Source organism: Mus musculus, chromosome 4 (assembly GCF_000001635.26).
Source record: "Mus musculus strain C57BL/6J chromosome 4, GRCm38.p6 C57BL/6J".
NCBI classification, from domain to species: Eukaryota; Metazoa; Chordata; class Mammalia; order Rodentia; family Muridae; genus Mus; species Mus musculus.
Genome location: NC_000070.6, coordinates 42,121,329 through 42,144,667, shown reverse-complemented (window position 1 = coordinate 42,144,667; position 23,339 = coordinate 42,121,329). Strand labels below are relative to the sequence as shown.

Sequence of the window (23,339 nt, the reverse complement as noted above, 5' to 3'; positions counted from 1 at the left end):
AAATTCAGGAAACTGGGGCCCTTGGGAACGAAGCAGAAATGACCCTTGCTAGCTAGCAAGGTGTTGTTCTGGAGAACTAGAGAGAGGCAGGGGAGCCCGTGAAGGAGGGAGCTTTGAAAATGAGTGGGGCGCTGAGAAGTCTAGGGAGGTTGAACAGTTATCCCAATGTGGTAAGTCGCGGGAGGGGCGGTGGAGAAAGAGAGAGGCTGCGGGACATGGGGGCTGAGGGAGCTATTTCTGGTCACATTCCTGAGGGTGAAGCAAGGGGGTGGCTGATCCAACGCCAGTGTGCAGCCTTGGATGCTAGGCTAAAAAGCTAGTGCCTAGACTTTTAAAGAGCAGTGGGTTCGGTGCTGCAACTGCCCTGCAAAGGGCGGGGACAGGGTGGGGTGGGGGCGTCTGGACAGGGATGGAGGCAGGGATGCGCTCAGAACAGGGGCAGGAGAGGCTGTGCAGACCCCGGAGATAAGTTAAGAGCAAGAAATCCATGACTTCAGCCAACTGCTGAGGAAGAAACAGATGGATGAACCGGGGGAAATAGAGATCCACTTCTGGCTTCCAGGTTGTGGAGCCAACTGCCTATTTGGGTTTTCTTCTTGCACATTCTGACAGAAGTCTAATTCCGAAAGCAACGTCTAGATTCGCAACACTTCCCTCCTAGCTTGTCTCCTCCTGCAGCCACCCAGCTCAGAGAATGTCACCGCCCCTCTGCCATCCCTCCAGGGGCTCTGGACTGAAGCCTGCTGTCATCCTGGGTTTTTCTTTTCCTTTTATGCTTCATAAATAGCACCTCTCCGCTCAATCTGTTGCTGCGTTTCATACCTATGTCTAGAACCCCAACTCGTTTCCAACAGCTTCCTCCTGGGTTAGGACAGGATCATCTCCTTCCAGGCCACGACTCTGACTCTTCACTTGTTTCTATATTATCCATTTTCCAGGCCACCAAAAGGGTCTTTTAAAACTTTAAACGTGATCATGTTACTCATTGGCTAAAATCTTTCATAGTACTTCAAATCAAATCCCCGCTTCCTTTCTGTAGCCTGCAAAGTCACGTGACGTTCCTCAGGCCTCCTAGCCCCCCCCCCCCCCCATTTTATAGGCTTCCCTCCTAGTCTCCTAGACCTCAGCCAGGCCAGTCCCCTCCCCTCCCCCCTCCTCCCCCTCCCTCTCCCTCCCCCTCCCCCTCTCCCCCTTCCCCTGTCCCTGTCCCTCTCCCCTTTCCCCTGTCCCTGTCCCTCTCCCCTTTCCCCTGTCCCTCTCCCCTCTCCCCTTCCCCTGTCCCTGTCCCTCTCCCCTTTCCCCTGTCTCTGTCCCTCTCCCCTTCCCCTGTCCCTGTCCCTCTCCCCTTTCCCTGTCCCTCTCCCCTTTCCCCTGTCCCTGTCCCTTTCCCTGTCCCTGTCCCTGTCCCTCTCCCCTTTCCCTGTCCCTGTCCCCTTTCCCCTGTCCCTGTCCCTCTCCCCTTTCCCCTGTCCCTGTCCCTCTCCCCTTCCCCTGTCCCTGTCCCTCTCCCCCTTCCCCTGTCCCTGTCCCTCTCCCCTTCCCCTGTCCCTGTCCCTCTCCCCTTTCCCCTGTCCCTGTCCCTCTCCCCTTTCCCCTGTCCCTGTCCCCTTTCCCCTGTCCCTCTCCCCTCTCCCCTCTCTCCTCTCCCCTCTCCCCTTTACCCTCTCCCCTCTCCCTTTGCCCTCTCTCTCTCCCTCTCCCCTCTCCCTCCTGCCTTTTCCTTTAGGCAATAGCTTAAGTCTCCTCAAAGAGGGGTCCCATGAGGCATTTTATTCTAATGGTAATAGTGAAATTGGTCAGAAGGGCTTGAAGTGTCTGTGTCAATTGCCACACAATTAAAGGTTAACAGAAGAGAATAGCAAACACCAACTAAACCCTAGGACCAGCTAAGACCTATAGATAGCTTTTCTTTTTAAAGAGACTGGGCCTCAGTATGTAGCTCTGGCTGGCCTGGAACACACTATATAGATCAGTCTGTCCCTGAATTCTCAGATATCTGCCAGCCCCTTCCTCATTTGTGCTGGGATTAAAGGTGTGTGTCACCCCATCCTGCCAGACTGTAGCTTTTTGTAATGAGTTTTCCCTTCAGTCTGTGCTTGCTGGCTTCCCCCCCCCCTCTTTCACCCTCCTTCTTCCACTCTTGATTGTAGCTTATTATGGCGCCATTATTCCTCCCACCAAGAGTTGGATTTAGTTATTTTCCCCGAGTTCTGCTCTCAAAGTCATGTGACACTTTTCCACTAAAACAAACATGGACAGAAGTGGCACATGTCACTTGCAATCAAAAATGTTTAAGAAAGTGTTCTCCCTTGCCCACATCCTCGCCTTCCTTGACTGATCATGGATGTGTGTTGAGATGGGTGGGAGCGGGGATGGGGATGTGTGTGCCGAGAGCAAAGCAGCTCGGATGTCACTGCCGCATGGAGCACAGATGTACTAAGTGCTTACCTGGACCCAGAGCCACTCAGTGTTTGTGTCGGGGGCAGAATTTTGTTTTGTTAAAGTGCTCGGGTTTTGGTGTCACTTGTAAGCACAGCGTAACTCAATCTATCCTGCCAATCAGAGGCAGGTTGGTGGTTACAGAATAGAGAGATAGGATCACAAGAAAGCAAGAGGAGGAAGAATGCCACCCTGAGATCTGGGATTTAGATACTGTTGTAGACCGAATCATGCCCACCGGAATTCATATAATGGAGTCTTATTCACAGTGCAACCACATCTAAATATTTATTTATTTATTTATTTATTTATTTACTTTATGTACATGAGCACACTGTAGCTGTCTTCAGACACACCAGAAGATGGCATCAGATCCCATTACAGATGGTTGTGAGCCACCATGTGGTTGCTGGGAATTGAACTCAGGATCTCTGGAAGAGCAGTCTGTGCTCTTAACCACTGAGCCATCTCTCCAGCTCACAACCATATCTAAAGACAGGATTTTAAGCACCTCCATTCAAGAGGTGAAGACAGAAGGATTAGTAGTTCAAGGCCATCCTCAGCTATATAGTGAGTTTGGGGTGATCCTGGGCAAATGAGACAGGTCTCAAAGATAGAAAAGAGTTAAATGAACTCATAAAAATAGGAGCCGTAATACAGTGGGAGCATGGCCCTGTAAGAAAGTATTCTCTCTCTTTCTTGCACAAACACACACACACACACACACACACACACACACACACACACACACACACACGAAAAAGGCACCAAGAAAGAGAGCCCTTACCAGAAACTGACCACATTGGTACCCAGATATTGGATTTTCAGAGTCTAGTATTGTGAAAAAATAAATTTCTATTGTTTAAGCTGCCTTGTCTATGGTGTGTGTGTGTGTGTGTGTTTTAATGATAACCTGAGCTTAAAAGATGTGCTAGTTGCTAATGTTTTGAGTTGTCTGTCTTGGGGAAGGTGGTTTTGAGTTGTACAAGCAAAGGTGATAGATACTATGTTAACATTTTAAGTCAAGGATGGGGAAGATAGGGATGTGTCCATGTTGGACAGCGACTGTTGAGACATCAAGCTGTCTCACTGCTCAGACTTCACCTTTTGATGTTTGAGGAATGTCCTGCTTTGTTAACCTTGCTTACTGCACCCTGGAACCCCAAGGCCACAGACTCGTTTCTCTAGTTCCTTCTGCAATGGAGACACAGACACAGCACAGTCTTTGCCAATCAGACGGACTTTTCAAGGCCCAGGATTTGAAGCTAGACCCAGTGAAAAAGAGCAGGGTTAGCAGAGAATTGGTTTTGGAGGTGGTAGAAGTGGTGACAGAAATAATGTCCATCTTACATGGTAGTCGAAGCTGTTATTTCACAGGTGACAGATGGTAGGGTGGCTATCTATACAAGTGGAGGATCTATCTATCTGTCTGTCTGTCTGTCTGCCTGCCTGCCTGTCTGTCTGTCTGTCTATCTGTCTGTCTGTCTATAATCTATCTAATCTGTCATCCATCTATCGATCGCTGAGGATACGTTAAGTACATGTACTACCTCTGAGCTATTGCCCTGGTCTATCTATTTAAAAACAACACACCAAACTAATGGAGTGACTTCCTATCTTGAAAAATATGCTTTCAGAACAACTTGAAGGGCAAATTTGAGTTTGGGCTCTTTGCATCTTGGACACTATCACACACTGGTTAAATTCTGAAGAAAGGTCATTTTGTGACTTATGATTCTTATTCAAGGCTAATGGTCCACATCTGGTGATGACTTTCTTTTCCTTCCTTTCTTCCTTCCTCCCTCCCTCCCTCCCTCCCTTCCTCCTCCTCCTCCTCCTCCTCCTCCTCCTTCTTCTCTCTCTCTCTCTCTCTCTCTCTCTCTCTCTCTCTCTCTCTCTCTCTCTTTCTTTCTTTCTTTTTTGAGACAGGGTTTCTCTGTGTAGCCCTGGCTGTCCTGGAACTCACTCTGTAGACCAGGCTGGCCTCGAACTCAGAAATCCACCTGCCTCTGCCTCCCGAGTGCTGGGATTAATCATGTCACAAGGACCTCACCTCAACACTCTAGCTTGGTTGTTTCTGCCTTCTCATCTGTCCATGAGGATTATGTTTCTACACAAGTTTCATAGGAAACCATACTCAAGCCATTGAGTATTGTTAAAGGGCCTCATAATCCCAAGGGCAAACATTCCAGTTTCATGCTTAAGTACAAGCTCCATATTCCTTACATATAGCTACTTCTTGGCCACCCTCTGGACCTGATATATCATCAGTGACCTGGTCCATCCTAGGAAGAACAGAAGAGGAGGCTCATGTGGATAGTCCTGGAAGCTCCTTCCAGTGGGCAGAGAATCCACTGGATTTTAGTTCTTTGACTGTAGATCAAGAATAAGACAAATGGGAAGTGAGTTCACCCCAGGGACTCTGTCTTTTGTCTAAAACTATGACTGGAGAATGGTCAAGGCACCATGCTGTCCCAGAGAACTATCCATGTTTGTCCTAGTTGTATTGCGTGGCTGGAGAGTGGTCCTTCTGCGGTCCCCCATCTTGCTGGTTTCTGCATCTTCCCAGGACCTCCCCATCACTACTTCTGTCAGTGAGCATCAGTGACCTGCATGTAAGAGTCCTAATGATACATTTGTTTGCTTTCTAAAAGCAGGGGGCTCTCCATGAGGCCTGAGACCATATCCATCTAGTGTATTAATGGGTTGCCAGTAATCAGAAGAGAGCTTGGCATGAATAAGTATGGTGGGTTGCAGCCAGTGGCAAAGCAGTACTTTAATGAGAAGAGGTTTGGTGGGACCCTCTATGATGACAGCTTTGAGACTCCCAGAGGCCCTACTTAACATGGAGAGTCACGAGCTCTGACCCACAACACTGCCACACTAGGAGGTGTCATGTATATAGTTGCTAAAGTGGTGGCCCTGGACTGGAACAGAGTTTCTGACCTTCCTTATCTGGCTTGTGTGTTACTGAGGGAAGTGGTGGCCTGGTGACAATGATGAGAACTTGACGTTAATGGTGGTGCTGTCACGGATGAGGATACAACAGGAGTTGGGACTTCTTGTCAAGGGTGGGTGTTCTTACATCACTGAGTTCTTTACAGTGTTGGGATCCTGACAAGAGAGGCTGACTTTCTTTTGGGGAGGATACTTGATTGCCTGATGGGCATGAGATTATAGTGACAGGGGTGTTGATGAAAATGGGCTCAGACTTCCAGGTATGGAGAGTCTGAGATCCAAAGCACTGGGGTGGGGTGGGGTGGGGAGGAGTGTCTAACTGACCTAGAACTCTAACATCACTGCATCTGGTCTTAAGGTTTCCCACCTATACCAGGTCGGGGGCCAGGATGGCTCGTTTTCTTCCCACTGGAGCCAAAGGAAAAGAGTCCAAGGTCCTAGGCACAGAAACAGGGTACGGTCTCCCTGGTCCTCAGAGTTAGTTCCTGCATCCTGCCCTCTGCCTGCCTGCTTGAAACCCTTCAGGAAGTAGAATGGTTCTTGCAAGTGTATCATTCAAGGGATGTTGCCAATCCACTGACCTTCAGACCCTGTCCTGGCAGGCTAGCATGTAGGCACGCTCAGTCCCACCAGTGGGCTGCCGCCCCTTTCTAGAAACAACACACACTGAACCCCTAGTCCCCTGGATCCCCAATACTGCTCTTCCATTTTCCTCTCCCTTTAGCCTCACCAGGTCCTGGCCTTGGGAATAAGGAGAGGGCGAGCACCACATTCTAGCCCCACATTCCATTGTGCTGACGTTGGGACAGCTGAACCCTGAGCAGATTCCCTCACTGAAGCTCTGGAGAGTCTCACTGCCCTTTGGCTGGAGAGTGTCAAGAGGCTGGCTGCTCTCCAGGGGCCATTTCTGTTTCTGAGTTCAAGCACTGCCTGTGTCTCCCAGACTCATTTCTTCCTGTTTCCCCCACTTCAGGTCTTCCTAGCAAAGCCAAGTCTTTCCACTCCAACTAGACATCAATCACAACTACTGAACAGGCCCACATGGGCTTCAGTCTCGGCCTGCTGTTTCCTGCTTGTGTGGACTTGAGAGGCCATGCCCCCTTTCTGTTCCACAGTTTCCGTGTATGCACAACGGCAGGAATGATACCTACCTTATGAGTTATTTGAGGGCACAATGATATAACACAGATGAAGGCCTGAACTGCTACATGCTCACCATGTGAAAGTAATGGTTATACCTTCAGATTGGTCCTGTCTTGCTGTTCTGGGTTTTTTTTTGTCTCCAGGATGGGCCAGTTCAGAAAGGCGGTATGTGTTGTAGCACTCTGGAGCCACACTGCCCCTCTGGAACCCTAGCTCTGACATTTCCTAGCTGTCTAGCTTGGGCAGCTTACATCCCTTCTGTGCCTCATGTTTCCCACCTACGGCTTGAGATCGGTCCTAGTGCTTACATCAGTTCCCAGCACCTAGAAAGCTCCCATAGAGAATTAGCTATCACTACAGAGCCATGTTCATCCACATAGACCAAGCCTGGGAAAGAGGACACCTAGGAAGGTTGGTATCTAGAGAAATGCCTGGTTTTGGAGGAAACTCCCCAGTTGGAAAACTTGCCTTTTTTATGAGACCATTTCCAAGATTTTCTGCTGATTCTGAATTTCCCGGAGGGTAGAAGTGGGTGGCATGGGGTGGGGACTTGCCGAGAAGTTGAAATCAGCTTATCAAAACCTTCTGGAGTTGACTCTAGCCAAGCACTCTATTCCACAACAGAGGCAGCTCCGACTGCCTTGGGAACTGGGTGTGTGCTCTATGTTCTGTGTGCTGTGTGTTCTCTCTGTCTGTCTGTGTGCCTGTGTGAGTGTGCACATGCATTGGGAAGGGAATATTCTCAATTTGTTTGTTTTCCTTAATTACATGTTGGGGCTTTTTCTGTGCCAGCCATGCAAAGCAAAGCTGGCAGTGAAGATGGATAAAACCCAATCTCTTCTCCCTGGGGATTCTCAGCTGACGTTAATGGCAAGAAACTTTGTCTGAAAGGCTGGAGCTCCCTGAGCAGGGAGAGCAGGGAGATGATAGCTTCAGGGGCTGTGAGTCTTTAGAGCATCAACCCATGTCATGCCCTGTGTAGTAGGTGCCGTGTGCCCAGGGAGGAAGGTTCCTTATAGAGTGTATAACAAGCCACTAGCCTGTCTGAGGAGCTAGGAGTCCATGCTACCTGCCAGAGAACTAGCAACTTTGCCGTTGTCAGACAGGAAGCAGAACTTGGGACAAACGGAGATGTAATCCTCATCGGTGAGCTCTAGAGAGGCAGGAGACAGATGGGCCACTGTGCTGAGGAGCTGGGCAGGAGGAGGCATGCCCCTCACCCCACCCTGCTGCTAGAGAGATGAGAGAGAGCAAGACCCAGTGCTAAGGTGTCATTACAGTTTGGCTGTAGGTAACAGAAGAAGCTAAGGTGGAAGCTAGTAGCTAAAGGAGTGGGGAGGGAGGTTGTGTGCCTCTTTCTAATGGGGTGTTCACTGCCTACATTTCTGATTTCCTAGGCTTTCCTAGTCAAGCAGGAGACCACATTGTGTGTGCCATTGGCTCCTAGATTTTCTTTCTTCCTTAGTGTTAGCCTCCCCTTAGTTTCCAGAGGATGGCCTCTGGGGAGCTAAGAAGCAGGAACATTTCTGGATATGTTGGATGTTGGGGGAGCCTGTACAAGGCTGGAAGCTTAGCCTGAGATCTGAAGATCCAAGAGTTATGTCTTTGGAAGGACTCAAAAGTAGCCCCTTTCCTGCAATCAATCACATGGCATGGAAATCCTGGGTTGGAGAATGTTGAAGGAACCTGCCCAGAGTCACTCAGTGATGGGGGAGACTGGGTTGTGACACAGGTCCAGACACTAGGACTTGCTATGGGGTTAATAATGTCCCAGGGCCTCTGTCCTGGTAGCACCTTGGGCAGGGCTCCCATGGTTGCCTCTTCTATTCTTTATATTTCTCTGGGGCTACAGGCACCAGAGGGAGGATTTGTGTCTGCTTCAAAAGCAAGCTGGCTTCTTGGTTCCCCTGAGACCTGAGCAAGATCTGAGGCAACATCTCCCTCCCCATATGTCTTAACCTCTTGTCTGTGGGAGGCAGAGTTGTCCATGACTGGGTGACTTTACAGAGGGATTAATGGATTGGTACAGGGAAGTGGGTATGGGGGTGGTGGATGAAAGGAGGTCACCTGGGTAAGTGTATGTGTGGATGCTTGAATGGGTGGGTAATTTCCCACAAGTGGTGGAAACAATTTTCACTCCATAGCAACTGTTCTTGGAAACTATTCCCATCTGTCCCATCCTTTGTGACTCTGAGACTTGAGATACTTGAGGTTTTGAACACCTGTCTGTGGGAGAAGAGGAAGAGGCCACCAGGCTTCCCGTCGCTCTAGGATCTCTGCCCCTCCTCTTCACCCCACTGTGACTCCCTCCTGCCACCTCTCCTACTGACACTTGAGCTCTCAGACATCTGGATGTTTGAACACCTGTCTGGGACAGCAAAGATGGAGAGGCCTGAGACTTGGAGCGGGAAGGGGGAACACAATTCCCCTACAACTTCCTTTTAAAGGCTTGCCCAGATAGGTCTGGCTTGGTTATTGGCTGATGTATATCAGATATAATGATGGCTTCTCTCCCCAGACAAGGGAAAGAGAATCTGACCTTCTATCTGACCTTAGCAACTCAGACTTGCCTCTCCCACCGGACAGGTCCTTGGAGGTCACACCCAGGAAGCTTCCTAAGCACAAAGCATTGCTGTGAGCTGTTCCAAGAGCCAAAGGCCTTGTCCTCCAGACCCAGGAGACTCATTCCCTGAGACTCAGTGTTGCCTGTAGTCCCAGAGCCTGTGTGTACTGAAGGCATTTCCATGATGAGTCGTGCAAGCCTCCCTCACGGTTCTTTCTTCCACCCTGTGGGCCTGTCTTCCTTCCCTGATCCCTGGCTCCTAGACAGTATCTTATTAGGTCTGGCACTAGGATTGTTCTAATGGGGCTGAGCCCTGCTCAGACTGTCTGAGATGAAAACCTGGTCTAGAATGGATTTAGAATGGACGGAATAGAAGATGGCGCTATCCCCACGGCTGCTGAGCCCCTTCTCACGTATCTGTTCATTCTCTAAGCAAATATTCATTGACTCCCTATCTTGTGCCAGGTGATCTGCTGGAAACCAACACAGATATGACCCTTGTCCAGGGAGAAGGACAAACTAACAAAAATAGGTTACTGTAATGAGCGCTGTGTGTGCGTGTGCGTGTGCGTGTGTGTGTGTCTGTGTGCTGTAGGTGGGTGGTGTGTAGGAGGAGAGGTGCGGAGCCTTGGGAATCTGGGAGGAAGCAAAACTACCTAACCCAGTCTGAGTCAGGGATGATTTCCTGGAGGAGGAAACATCCAGACCCAGAAAGGAAGCAAGTAGGGCAGAGGACGGAGAAGAATATTAGAGGGAGCAACTTGGGGATGAGGGTGGGGTGGAGTGGGAGCGTTGGGGGGGGGGGATCGAGAACTTCTCCTAGAGAGTGGAGCCATGTCTTCTGCCCACCCTCTAATCCTCACTGAAGTTCCCCTACTTCTTGTTCCTGAGACACATGGATGCTTAAGCGCCTGTCTAGGTGGCAAAGATGGAAAAGTCTGAGGCTTCTTGTGAACATTGCAAACCAATGCAAGCTTTGTGTGGCTGGATAGAGTATGAGGAGCACATAGAGACCTGGGCCAGGTCCTTCACTGTGGGGCTGGTTCCGGGAGCATCAGGGTGTCAGGTGGAGGCTGGGGAACAGATTGCTCAGAGCTCAGGGTGGAAATATATCCTGCCATTCCACCCCCTCCTTTCCTATTCCTGTCCTCCTGGGGCGAGAGAGAACAGACAACCGACAGACAGATCCACGGTACCAAGCAGCTTTATTGGAAGCACTGCAGTCTAGCCACAGAGAGACGGTGTTCTAGCCACACAAACTCTCTTGTCCACACTCACATCGACTCTCTAGGCACAGACTTGGCTGGGTTAGGTCTGGGACAGAGCATCAGGAGGCCTGGTCCTCTCTTCTGGTCCTTGGTTTCCTGGGCCAGAGTGATTCACATCTCTTTACTCAAGACACAGGGCTCCTTCTGGTGCTGTTGCCTTTGTTCTAAGGGGAGGGAGGAGAGGCAGGGTCATGAGCTGGAATCTCGGGGTGTTGGGAGGGTGGAGGCAGGACTGAGGAGGGTCAGGCTTGCCTTGGCAGAAGACTTCTTCAGTCTTCGGATGATGCGATCCACCCAGGGCTGGTCTGGAGGTGCACAGAGCTGATAGCCCCTTAGTGTGGTGAACCTGTAGCCAGAGGTTGGAGAGAATAAAAGCCCTGGAACCCAGTTTCCTAGCAAGCTCTAAAGTAAGGAACGGAGGCTTGGAGACTATTTGTAGGGACCTGTTTCATGGGCTTCCATGAAAACTGGGCTCGGCCCTGAGTTCAGGGTTAAAGCCATGATGGCATCAGCAAGGGCTCATGGGGGGATGGGGCTAGATATTCTTTCCACAAGCAATTCACACAACAGCAGGCACCCTGCAGCCATCTTCATTAAGAAGGTAGCGGAAGGCTTTCACGATGTTCCCAGGGATGGGGCGCTGGGTCACAGACAGGCAGCAGTCTTCCGCATCATTAGCACCCCCCAGAGTTGGGGCTGAGATAGGAGAAAGAAGGGGAGAAGACCCTGAGACCATGAGGAAGGGAGGCCACAGTCCCTAAGTGGCTTTGATAGCATCTCTCTGTGTGTGATTGCTGGACCTGATATTCAGCCTTGAGTGCCACTGTGGCTCAGTTGGCTGCTGAACATATTGTAGTCTTCTAAGCCATTTAGTAAATAACCATTTTTCAACGTATCCCAAATGCTGGGGTCATACACCCTTTCCCAGGTTTTCTCAGCTTTTACAGTGTTTTAGCATATGGAGAGTTAACAGGAGAATGCTGGGACAGGGGAGGCTTGCCTCTGCTGAGACTCCTTCAGGTTTCTGAATGACTACAGCAGATGGCTGCCATACCCGGAGTCCCAGCTACCAGGAGGAAAGCTGAGATGTAGGATCACGTGAGCCCAGGAGATGGAGGCTAGCCTGGGCAACATGGACAGATGCTTTCTCAAAAGCCAAACTAAACCAAACTAACCAAACCAAACCAAGCCAAACCAAACCAAACCAAGGCCCTTAAAAATGCAACCCCCAAAAGGGGAACAAGTTATTAAGCATGTCTTCAGTGTTTCTTGTTCTCTCAGATGGAAGCAAATACACAGCAAAGCTCTCACCCCCACAACCCCAGTGGTGCAATTGAAACCAGGGTTTCACCCAGGCAAGGCAAACACTCCACCCACTTAATTATAGTCTTAGGTCCCTCAAGGAAGATACACTGTTCCTTCCTTCTGCTGCCTGGAAGCTGAGGTAACAGGACATGGAGCCCACAGCTATAAGCCCCAGGATATGACAGAGCTGAGCCACATTGGAATCCTGGATACAGGCACACTCATATTGACAGGCACACACAGAAGGCATAAGGAGCCCTTGGATCCACTGACTCTGAACTCGGAGGGTCTTTCATGACCATTGTAACAGTCTAAGACCTACATATTGTCCACAGGTCACTGTGGCCCCTACCGTAATCATCTCCAAAGCCTTACCTGGGAAGGTCCAGAGAACCAGCAGGCTGAAGGCCAGGAGTGGGGTCACACGGGGGGCCGTGGCAGACGATCTGAGGCAGGCCACAGAGAGTGAGTGAGCCTGAGAGACTGTGTGCGCAAGAATCTGAGAGGCCGAGGCTCCGACGGGTTCACAGGGGAGTGACGGGAATCGCTCAGATGTCCTCCTGTGGCATGAAGGGGTTCAGGAGCCAAGTGCAAGTGAGCTTGTGTGTGCCCCAGTGAGCCTGCTTGAGCCTGCTGAGGCTGCCACCAGCTCCAATTTATGCCTTGAGCTTTCACTTTCTGTCCCAAAATTCCCCCTCGATGGCCCGTTCTTGGTCTTCCCCTTTATCCCCCTCTGCCCCCCTTTTTTTTCTGGCAAAACATGACCTTGGCTTCCTTCTTCCCCCCACTCAGAGTCTTCACCCTCTGCTTTCTTTGGCTTTAGCTCTGAGAACTGCAAAAGTCTGGGAAAAAAAAAATCCGTGTCCTGTCAGTTCCAGGGAGGGCTTGCGTTGTCCTCTGGATAGTGGCATTAGCTGGGTAGTTAGAGCCCAGTGGGCTTCTCTACACCCTCACCACTTTCTTCTTTCTGATGAGGCCGGTTTTGAAGCCAGCTCCATGGTACCTTCAGAGCAAGCGTGAGAGCCTGGATGGTCTTTCCTTGTCATCACAGTGCCTTCCAAGTCACCATCTGGGGGCCAGTCCCTCTCTTGGAACAGGCTGAGCTGGAAGGGAAGGTTCCTAAGGAGAGGGCCCAGGCCTCCTAGCCCACAGCTCAGGTCCCTGTGAATCAGCTACCTGGATCTACAGGCATTGTTCATTTTCTCAAATCCAAAGCCTAGGTCAGAGGAACAGCTGGAGGGAGCACAGGCTGGAACAGCCCCCTCCATCTTTCCCTTCTCTCAGTCCTGGGAACCTAGAGGGGATTTCTAAGGAGAGGGGCTAGCCAGCTCCTTCTGAGACAAATCCCTAAATTTCAAGGAATTGAAAGATCAGGGAGGAATAAGTGATTTCCCATCCTTGTGAGAAAGACCAGAAGAGAAGACTGCAAAAGAACAGCTAATATATGGCGTACCCACCCAGCCCTTTGCACCCACACTTGGGGTCCTCTGTATGTGTGTGTCAGATGGGAACATCCACATTCGTGTGCACGCCACGCAGAGGCCTGAGGTTGATATCAGGGACCTCGTCCATGACTCTACACCTTAGCTCTGGAGACAGGGTCTCACTGAACCTGGAGCTCACTGACTTGCTAATACCAGCTGTGACCAGCTGTGAGCTTCAGGCTCCCCCTTTGTCTCTGCTTCACCAAGCACGAAGGTTACAGGTGTGTGCCACTGCGTGCCTACTTTTTAAGGTGGGTTCCGGGGATCCAAATTCAGATCCTTGCGCTTCATAGCAGGCCCTTCACTCTCAGAGCCATGTCTCAAGCCATTGTCTCCTCTTTCTCACCAGGGAAGGCAAATGTGTTCTTACATCCTGACTTAAAGATAGTTGGAAATTATGATTATTTTTCGTGTGTGTGTGTGTGCCTGGGAGGAGGTGGGCACATGTCATAGCACAGGAGTGGAGGTCAGAGGTTAACTCTGAGGGTGTTGACTCTCTCTTACCGCTGTGGAAGTCCCAGGGATCAAGCTCAAGTGACCAGCTGTGATGGTTTGTACGTGCTTGGCTCAGGGAGTGGTACTATGAGGAGGTGTAGCCTTGTTGGAGTAGGTGTGTCACCGTGGGCATGGGCTTTAATACCCTCATCCTAGCAGCCTTCAGAACAAGACGTGGAACTCTCAGCTCCTCCAGGCCCATGTATGGCTGGATACTACCATGTTTCTACCTTGATGATAATGGACTGAACCTCTGAACCTATAAGCCAGCCCCAAGTAAATGTCGTCCTTATAAAAGTTGCCTTGGTTGTGGTTTCTGTTCACAGCAGTAAAACCCTAAGACACCAGGCTTGACATTGAGTGCATTGACCTCCTAAGCTGGCCCTACAGTTCTCACATTTATCAGTTTTCATTCATTAGTAATAATCACAATAGCACCGGGCGTGGCGGCACACGTCTTTAATCCTAGCAATCGGGAGGCAGAGGCAGAGGCAGGTGGATTTCTGAGTTCGAGGCCAGCCTGGTCTACAAAGTGAGTTCCAGGACAGCCAGGGCTATACAGAGAAACCCTGTCTCGAAAAACAAAAAAATAAAAAACCAAAATAATAATAATAATAATCACAATAGCATTCTGATTGTCTTCTGTGCTCTGGATCAATCCCTCTGCCAACCATACTTTGTGTAATGTTCCCAGCATCTTCTGACATGTGCTTATTGTATTGTGATCCTTGTTTTACACATTCAGAGTAGGAGGCTCAGAGAACACAACCACATAGCTGGTACTACCCGCCCACCCTGCCCGTGCCAACTATATACTGGGCATAGCATGCAGCACAGAGTACGTAGCACATGGCAGAGGTGGGAATCGGCACTGCCCACCTGATGCATGGCCAGGGAAGTAATGACCCTCACCGTAGTCAGACCCAGTGCTGCTACGTAATTGCACCAAAGCCTTTAAGTCCAGGTTTGACTACTTCTCAAATGGATGTTTTATTAAAATCCCTTTTATTACCTTTTTTTTTTTTTGAGACAGGGTCTCTCTATGTAGTCTTCTCTATTCTAGAACACTCTATGTAGACCAGGCTGGCCTTGAACTTGGTGTGCACAAACACATGCAGCTTTGTGAACCATCTTTTGAAGTATAAGCTTGGGACTGGAGAGAGGACTCAGTGGTTAAGAGCATGCATTGTTCTTGAAGAGTTTGATTCTTGCATCCACATCGGAGCAACGCTTAACTCCAGCCCCAGAGGATCTCACCCACTCTGACCTCCGCAGACAGACAGACAGACAGACAGATACACACACACACACACACACACACACACACACACACACACAAATAATAACAAAGTAGTTTAAACAATTGTTCTTTCTGGTCCCCCCTCTCTACCAGCAAATTTATACTAAAATCTTTTAACTCTCTGTAGTAATCAGAGTTTTTTATATTGCTGAGAAGGGATAAAAGGGCTGGAATGCCAGACCCCTTCACCCAAGAGAGTCCAGAGGCAGGGTAAATTCATAAACCTATAGCCATAACATCATCAATTATGGCCACATAGTGAAACTTCAAAAAGACCAAATTAGGTTTCTGAATAGCTGAGGAAGTGGGGCTCCCTGGAAAGGGAGCAGAAGCTCTGTGCGCCTCACACACCTGTGAAGGTCTCTCTCAAGACTTTCCCTGTAGCCCTTTGTGGTGGTTTGAATAAGAGTGATCCTCATAGGCTCATATATTTGAATGCTTAGTCACCAGGGAGTGGCACTGCTTGAGAGGGATTGGGAGGCGTGGTCTTGTTGAAGGAAGTGTGTCCCTGGGAGTGGGCTTTGAGGTTTCAAAAGCTCGAGCCAGGCTTGATGTCACAGTTTCTCTCTGCTTATGGATCAGGATATAGCTCCCAACTGTGGCTCCAATATGCCTGCCTGCATGCTGCCATGGTCCCCACCATGTTGATTATGGATTATACCTCTGAAACTGTAACCAAGCCCTCAATGAATGCTTTCTTTTTATAAGAGTTGCCTTGGTCATGGTGTCCCGTCACAGCATTAGAATAACAACTATGACCTCTGTAACATCCTTTATCATAAACAGTAAATGTGTTTTCCTAAGATTTATGGGCTGTTCTAGCAAATTAATCCAGCCATATGAGAGGCAGGATAAAAAGAAAGAGAAAACTAAGGGGATGTGAAGCAGGGAAAGGGCCCTTTACCCCACAATCTAGCTTGCCTGTCCTGCTGGCTGAGTGAAGAAACTTCAGCACAACTGATAAAGCAAAGATTGCCTGCAGAGACAGTGTTGCCCCAACGATGGCTCAAGCGAGGGGGGGGGGTGTCAAAGCAACAAAATGAGCTTGGTCAGAGTGTTTGTAAGCCTGAGTTCTAATGTCATCATTCTTCTCTCACAACCGTCTAAACATCTAAATGTACCCCTGGCACTTGCACTTACATAAGGAAGTTCTTCCAGAAGATAAATCTGCACATACAATTTTACTTAAATTTTAAGCTTTGCTTAATCTTTGAACATTGTTGTAAATTACATCTTTTTAAAGAATGTGATTAGGACCATACAGGATCACATAGTAAACCACACACCCATACACAGCACACACATACACATGCACACACACACACACACACACACACACACACATGTTGGAGAGACACATAAGAGTGACTTTCAAAATCTCACACCCCTTGGAATGTGTTCTGTTCATTTCTATTATTACTCTGATGACAAGAGGAGCAAGGAGCTTGTCAGGAGACCTGGAAAATGAGTACCTTCTGCTTCATGTCTCCACAACCCATTCTGTCTTGGCCAGGAGGCAGAAATGTCCTTAGTTCTATGGGAAGTTCTGTCTTAGTCAGGGGCCAGAAATGATAGAGGTTAGGTGCTGTTTGTGCTCTGGTTTCTTTTTCTTTTTTCTTTTTGGTTTTTTTTTTTTTTTTTTTGAGACAGGGTTTCTCTGTATAGCCCTGGCTGTCCTGGAACTCACTCTGTAGACCAGGCTGGCCTCAAACTCAGAAATCTGCCTGTCTCTGCCTCCCAAGTGCTAGGATTAAAGGCGTGTGCCACCACTGCCCGGCTGTGCTCTGGTTTCTTATTATCCCTCTTTTCCTTTTACATAGAAACTTAATGGGTATAGCTACCTGGATTCTATTCATGATCAGAGATTTCATTGGCTTTGAAGCTGTCTCCAAAATTCCAGTCCAGTCAGGAGGATGCAGAGGTTCACAGGCATCAGCCATGAGTCCAGGTAGACCAGTTGGACTAACCAACTCACTTCCCTATGCCTCAACTCTGTAGAGTCTCATTACCCTTTAGACAAAGGCCCTCAGTGGTAACCCTCCTGCTGCATGGGAGTGCCACTTGATTTCTTCCCCTTAAGCCCTCTTCTGTGACAACACTCCCTTCTAAAAACTCACCACTTGTTTCCCATGAAATCTGTTCTTCACGTTCTTGAGAAAAAGGATCTAGAAGCTTTGGTGGCTATTTATTGCCAGGGACTCTAGTCTCCAGAGTTATGCTCAACCTAGGTGAGAAAGCCTTTATCATATGAAAAGAACCTCTGCCTTTTCCATTTCTGTCATTTGCCTAAGTACTTAATAAGCTCCCATTTTGTTAAGTTCTAATATTGCGTCACTCGGCCATTCTGGAATTCCCTGCAGTACACTCAGGTGTCAGTTTTGCCTGAGTGGAAGCCCCTGTGGGTAAGGGAACTTTCCGGTCCACAAGGGGCTTGTTGAGCTGTGGTCTCCTGCTGCCCCTGGCAACACCACCTGTGGCCTCTCAGTTGAAGACAGCATCTTTCTAACAGCTGTAGGGCTCAGTCCTCAAAAATTGCTATGAGGTTCAGATGTCCATCACAGGCACCAGTTGTGGCTTGTGCTTCTGACCAATAGTCTACACATGCAGTAGTTCCCATGACCCTTTTGTCAGTTTGCAGCTGCAAGACCTACCCAGCACTGCAGCCAACAGCCTGGGGTAGGAAGAGCTCCCATATATGGTAATCAGAGGTTGTGCAAGCTCTGAGTTGTGAGTGGAGAGTGGGAAATATTTGACTTTCCTATATCCTTACAGTGTGCCATTTTCTGTCAGAATCTCCAGGGATACTGTAAGCTTTACCAGAAGAGACTGCAGAAAGTAGATCCTCAAAGTGGATCTCAATCCTGGGATTGGTTGCCTTTATATATGAGCGCACAGATAATCTCTCTGCATGGAGACAGAGGACCCAGGACATCAGGAGGTTGCACAATTGTCATAGTCACTCAGAACATCACTAGTGACACACAGGGTGGAACTTGACACCAGGATCTCAGTTGGAAACCTTCCCTTCTGCGTATTCTCTCTTGAAGTCCCAAGAGACACAGACAGAGAATAGTGGATAGGCAGAGGTTATTATCAAGTAGAGTAGACGCTCAACGGAGAGAGCAGACTGTGGCCAAAGACACTGTTGCTCCTATCTATGCTCTAGGCAGATCTTATACTATTTTCCAAGCTCTCTGTAATAAACTAGCTTTCCTAAGGGACTTGGCCCTATCTACATGACTGAAAGACCTGCTCGGTTCTTTATCAGAAAGCCTCTTGTCATCTTAAAAGGTGTAGGGTTTCTAGAGCCTGGTTTGGATATTTTCCCACTGGCAATCTTTTCGTCAGCTCAGGAGGTCACATCTCGTCCTAGGGCCAGAGCTATGACTTTGTCTAGTTCTTCTCAATGATACCTAAAGTCCTTCTATCTCGGTCCTTGGTTTCATGGACTATAAAGGAGGGAGCAGCCTGAATGGGGCTGTAGAGATGGCTTCCTGGTCAAGAGTGCATGCTGCCGTTGCAGAGGACCTCGTTTTGGCTCCCTGTAAACACACAGGGAGGCTCACAACCACCAGTAACCTAAGCTCCAGGGGAACTGATGCCCTCTTCTGGCCTCTGAAGCACACACACACACACACACACACACACACACACACACACACACACACTTAAATAAAAAACAAACAAGCGGAAAAAGAAAAAGAAGCAAAAAACAATCAAAAACCAAAAACCAAGCCAAAACAAAACCCAAACAAATCAAGTCAAACCAAACAGCTCTTTGCCCCAGGGCCCTGGTAGGAAACTTGGACTGTAGTTCCCCTGTGACCTAAGGGTGTTGTCTATATTACAGCACCACCCCTAAATGGATGTGCTCACGACATGCATATGTGAGCGAACAGGCCTTAGATGTTTTGGAAGTCAAGGAGGAAAGCACAGGAAGGTAGCGTAGCCTTTAACTTGTTAGGTTTTGCTTTTTTCTTTGATCACAAGCTTCATGGAGATATTCTCTAGGATTGAAAAATAGGGGAAGTGAATGGTCTTCATTTTCAGGTGGGCCTCTAAGATATACCAGCACCAGAAGGAACTGGCTGCCTCCAGCTGCAGGAGTGGCATTCGGGATGATGAAGACGTGGAGTCCTTTCAATGCGCAGAATTTTCATGCAGCACATTTAGTGTCTACTTTGTCTAGCAGAGAAAGCCCAGAGTTTGAAGCTATGCTTGTTTATGCGCAGTGGCTGGCTGCCCTCACCTCTGTAAAAGGTGCAGCCATACGTCCCTTCTTACTAAGCCTTTTTGAGTTTGCCTTTGCCTCTTGCCAAGGTCCTCGTCACACAACAGTGCAGTGCAGACTCATGAGACTTTCAGTTATTTTGTTACCCTCTGCCTTGAGTGCCTGTTGGGAATGATCCCAAGAGTCAGCAGGAAAGAGTGCAGTAATGAGGAAACAGTGTACAGGGAGGGCATCCGTGTCACATCTGCAGCACACTCACATAGTATGGACTGAGTCCTCCTCTGTGCCCAGCTGTCCCCAACACTGGGGGACAGTAGCTAACAAAGCAGAAACCTTCCTGTTGTTGCAGAGTTTCTATTTCAGCGAAGGAGACAGACAATAAGCAAACAACAAAATCTACAGTCAGATGGCAACAACTGCCACAAAGAAAAATAGAGAAGTCAAGAGTGGGTAACAGGAGGGATGGCCCAGCAGTTAAGAGCACTTGCTGTTCTCCCAGAGGACCAGAAGTCTGGGCCCAATACACGCATCAGGTGGCTTACAACTGCCTATAACTCCAGCTCCGGGGGCTCTGACTCCCTCTTCTGGCTTCCCTAGGTAACTTCACATGCATGCACATACACATATGCAGACATTCAAATAAAACTTTAAATTATTTTTAAAAAGAAGGCGAGAGGCTAGATGTGGTGACACATGCTTTTAATCCCAGCACTTTAATCCCAGTAGGAAGAGCCAAGGGTACCTAGTTCCTGGGCAGCCAGGGCTGCATGGTGAGACCTCACTCCCCATCCCCTCAAAGGCAAAAGTGGTAGGCGTGCAGGGTGGGTGTTATTTTAAATCAGGCAGTCAGAGGAGTCTTTAATGATATAAAAACAGAGAGTTGACACAAAGAAAGGAAGAGAAAAAGAAGGAAAGAGAGAGAGAGAGAGAGAGAGAGAGAGAGAGAGAGAGAGAGAAAGAAAGAAAGAGCCACACAGAAACCTGGGAGAAACATTCTTGTTAGAAAACAACAGATTCGAAGGCCAAGAAGCAAGAATGTGAGGAGCAGCCTAGAGTCCAAAAGAGCAGAGCATAGGACACAGACAATAAGAAATGACAGTGCACGTCTGTCAGCCACTGTAGGTGTCTACTTCACTGAGTGACTTGAGCCCTTAGCCGGACGAGCAGAACCCTGACATATCTGACTTAATGTTTAAAAGATTCCATATAGCTGTTAAATGTAGACTAAACCAAAGGAGTGTGGAGCAAGGAGTTGTGGCTGAAGGCTACTGCAGTAATTCAGGGGACACAGGCAGTGTTGGGAGCTACTGAGACGTGTTCAGATCTGGAAAGATTGTAGAGCCAGTGGACCGGGGCTCAGCAGAGGATGTGAGAGAAAGCAGAGGCAAGAAGAAGTCAGTGGATGGGACAGTTATTGAGATGTGGAGGGCTGGAAAAAAGTGGGTTTGTGGTGGACCAGGAGTTCAGTTCTGATTGGTTGCATTGAAGCTGCACCCTGGATACATAAATGGGAATGTTAAGTAGGTAGCTGGCATGTCTGGAGTTCAGGGGAAAGATGCTATCTGAAGATACATATTTGGAAGCGTACGGGTGGTATTTAAGGCCTGAAGACAATGAGATCACTAAGAGAGGGAGCGTAGGTAGAAGAGGTCCTAAGTTCCAAGTCTTGAGCCTTGCCAGCATTAAAAGACCAGGGGTGGGGGAAGCTGGTGAGATGATTCAGCTGGGAAAGTGCTTGCTGTACCTGCCCAAGACATATGTTTGCATACCCAGCCCCCACGCAAAAGCCAGGTACGGTGCTGGAGGCCCAGCACTGGGAAGGCAGAGACAGGTGAATCCTCTTGCACTTGCTAGCTAGCCAGCCTAGCCTAGTCAGTAAATTGCAGGGTTAGTGGGAGATCCTGTTTTAGAAAATAAGATGGTAGCTTAATGGTTATGAATGTTTGCTGCTGATATAGAGGACTGGAGTTCAGTTCTCAGCACTCACATTAGTTGGATCACAACTGTCTGTAACTCCAGATCTGGGGTACCTGACAGCCTCTTCTAGCTTCCCTGAGTCCTTACACACTCTGTCTCTCCGTCTCTCTGTCTCATTTACACACACACACACACACACACACACACACACACACACACAAAATTGGCTTCTGGCTTCCACACACACATATACAAGTGACATGCACCCACATACACATGTGCAAATGCCCACATACAATTGGAGAGATGAAGAGGAATCAGGGAAGGAGGGGGCGAGTAGGGGTGAGAAGAGAGGGAAAGGACACAGGCACTGTGACAGTTCATATTGACTGGATGTGGAATCTACTTTGAGATAACCCTCTGTGTATACCTATGAGAGGTTTTCTTGGTCAGACCTATTGAATGGAAAAGACCCACTCTAACTGTGGGCAGGATGGTGTCTTCTGTTGGTGGGCCAGATCTGAAGAGGACCACTTGCCTATGTGACACACTGCTGAGTTATCTGTCTTATTGCTGCCATATTTCCCTGTGGCCAATTAACTCAGCTTCTTCAGTCGTCCTCCAGTATGGCGGCTCTCTAGGAATTCCCCAGCCCCTCATTGCCAGCCAGAGGTTGCAGAAGCACCCAACCTGATCGACTGAGCAGCCAGCTGGTTCTCAGTCTCCCCAGTGTGAAGACAGTATTGGTGCCCCCCCCCATGATCTTATGCAAATCGATCTAAAGATTCTTCTTCTAATATATTAGCTGCTTTCAGTCATCCACACCCAGCCATTGGTTTAGATTTCACTTAGAGTAAGGGCGTGGGTGGGGCAGGGTGGGGGGTGAGGGTGGAGGTCCGCAGATCAGGTAGGTTTGAAATGTTTCTGATTCTCTTCGTGGAGCCTGTGGACTACCACCTCACTCAGTTCAGACTCGGCTAAGCCAAGTTGCCTCTGCATCCTGGTTCAGGATGAGTCCTGGGAAAGTTGTCCCAGGTTAGGATTCCTCAGCGGGGTTTAGCTCAGCTTGGCTTCCTACTCACCAAGGAACCTGCATTGTCTGACCAAATCCTTGTACCAGAACAGGGAGAATTGGAAGAGGGGCCCTTTGCATTTGGGATAAGGAACTCTCCACTCATACTTGAGTCTGGAAAGTCAATAAAGTTTGTCGTGGAACTAGGGAGGCAAGGGAGTGAACGGGAGAGGACCCAGGCTGGATGTTTGAATGAGTGCGTGTGCTGGAGTTGTGACACTGTGTGCTATTAGGTCTCGGGGTGGTTTAAGTTGGCTGATGTAAACAACGTCTCTACTCTCCGGCCTGCAGGGGGCGCGCCGAGCCTGGAGAGGATGGCTTTAGACTTCTGGGTCCAGGCGGATTAGCTCTGAGGCTGCGCAGGCGTTAGCATCTGGAGTCGCCAAGTCTCCAAAGTCATCTGTCGCCTCCCAGCTCCTCGCTAAGGGCTCACTGAACGCCAAGGACTGGATGAGGGTGAAGCAGGGGGTGGGGCTCGCATGCGTGGCCAGATCCCCCATCCAGGCCTTTGAGTCTACGGGTATTCAACTAGGCAAGAGGGTGGCGATCAATAGAAGGAGTTTGCCTCCATGGTACCCACCCAAACACCCTGATGTTCCCGAATCCATGGCACCAAATTTTAACTAATATTTGACTTAAAGGCTGAAGGAAGTTCACATCACTTCTAGCGTCCTAAATTACTTAGCAACCGAACCCACTCTAAGCAAAAGTTTCTTTATTCCCTAGAGGCTTCTCGAGAGACGAAATGCTGTTCTGTGCCTGATGAAAGGCTTGAAACTGACGAGCGGAAAAGAAATTTGTTCTATTCTTAAATGGGGACAAATAAATGATAAATATCTTTTCTAACACGATACACAATTAATAAAAACAAATCAGTTTCACAAAGATGAAGCACGCAAGCCAGGGCTGTTCTGTAGTTGACATAGGACCGCGGCGATGCTGCTGCCCCCTAGTGGCGGAGCCAGTGGCGCGTCCCTCCTCTCGCCCGTGACGTCAAGATAGAAACCGATCGCTCTGTATGATTTTGAACCATATGGAGGTTCAAATGAGGTATGTCTGCTTAGTCTCTTAGTATTGAATTGATTTATGTTATTGCACTATTATCACAACCAATATATCTAAAGCAAAAATTAACAGTATCAACAGAGTTCTGGGGTGTTCCAG

At 48.8% G+C, this 23,339-nt stretch overlaps 2 pseudogenes across 3 annotated transcripts in view; one reads left to right on the top strand and one right to left on the bottom strand.

Annotated features, from left to right (window-relative positions):
* Positions 1 to 23,339, top strand: part of Gm21104 (predicted gene, 21104) — an 83,153-nt pseudogene that overhangs the window by 9,242 nt on the left and 50,572 nt on the right. Inside the window, exon 1 of one of the 2 annotated variants that reach the window (NR_169012.1) lies at positions 23,154 to 23,225. The exons of the other annotated variant lie outside the window; for it this stretch is intronic. The product of NR_169012.1 is annotated as a predicted gene, 21104, transcript variant 2 (transcript). Of the gene's footprint in view, positions 1 to 23,153; positions 23,226 to 23,339 lie in introns of those variants that run through there. 2 annotated transcript variants of the gene reach the window in all.
* On the bottom strand, positions 10,292 to 12,250 carry Gm2457 (annotated as a pseudogene). Its single transcript, XR_004691358.1, has 4 exons — positions 12,052 to 12,250; positions 10,935 to 11,067; positions 10,624 to 10,717; positions 10,292 to 10,535 (listed from the first exon to the last, which is right to left on the bottom strand). The product of XR_004691358.1 is annotated as a predicted gene, 2457 (transcript).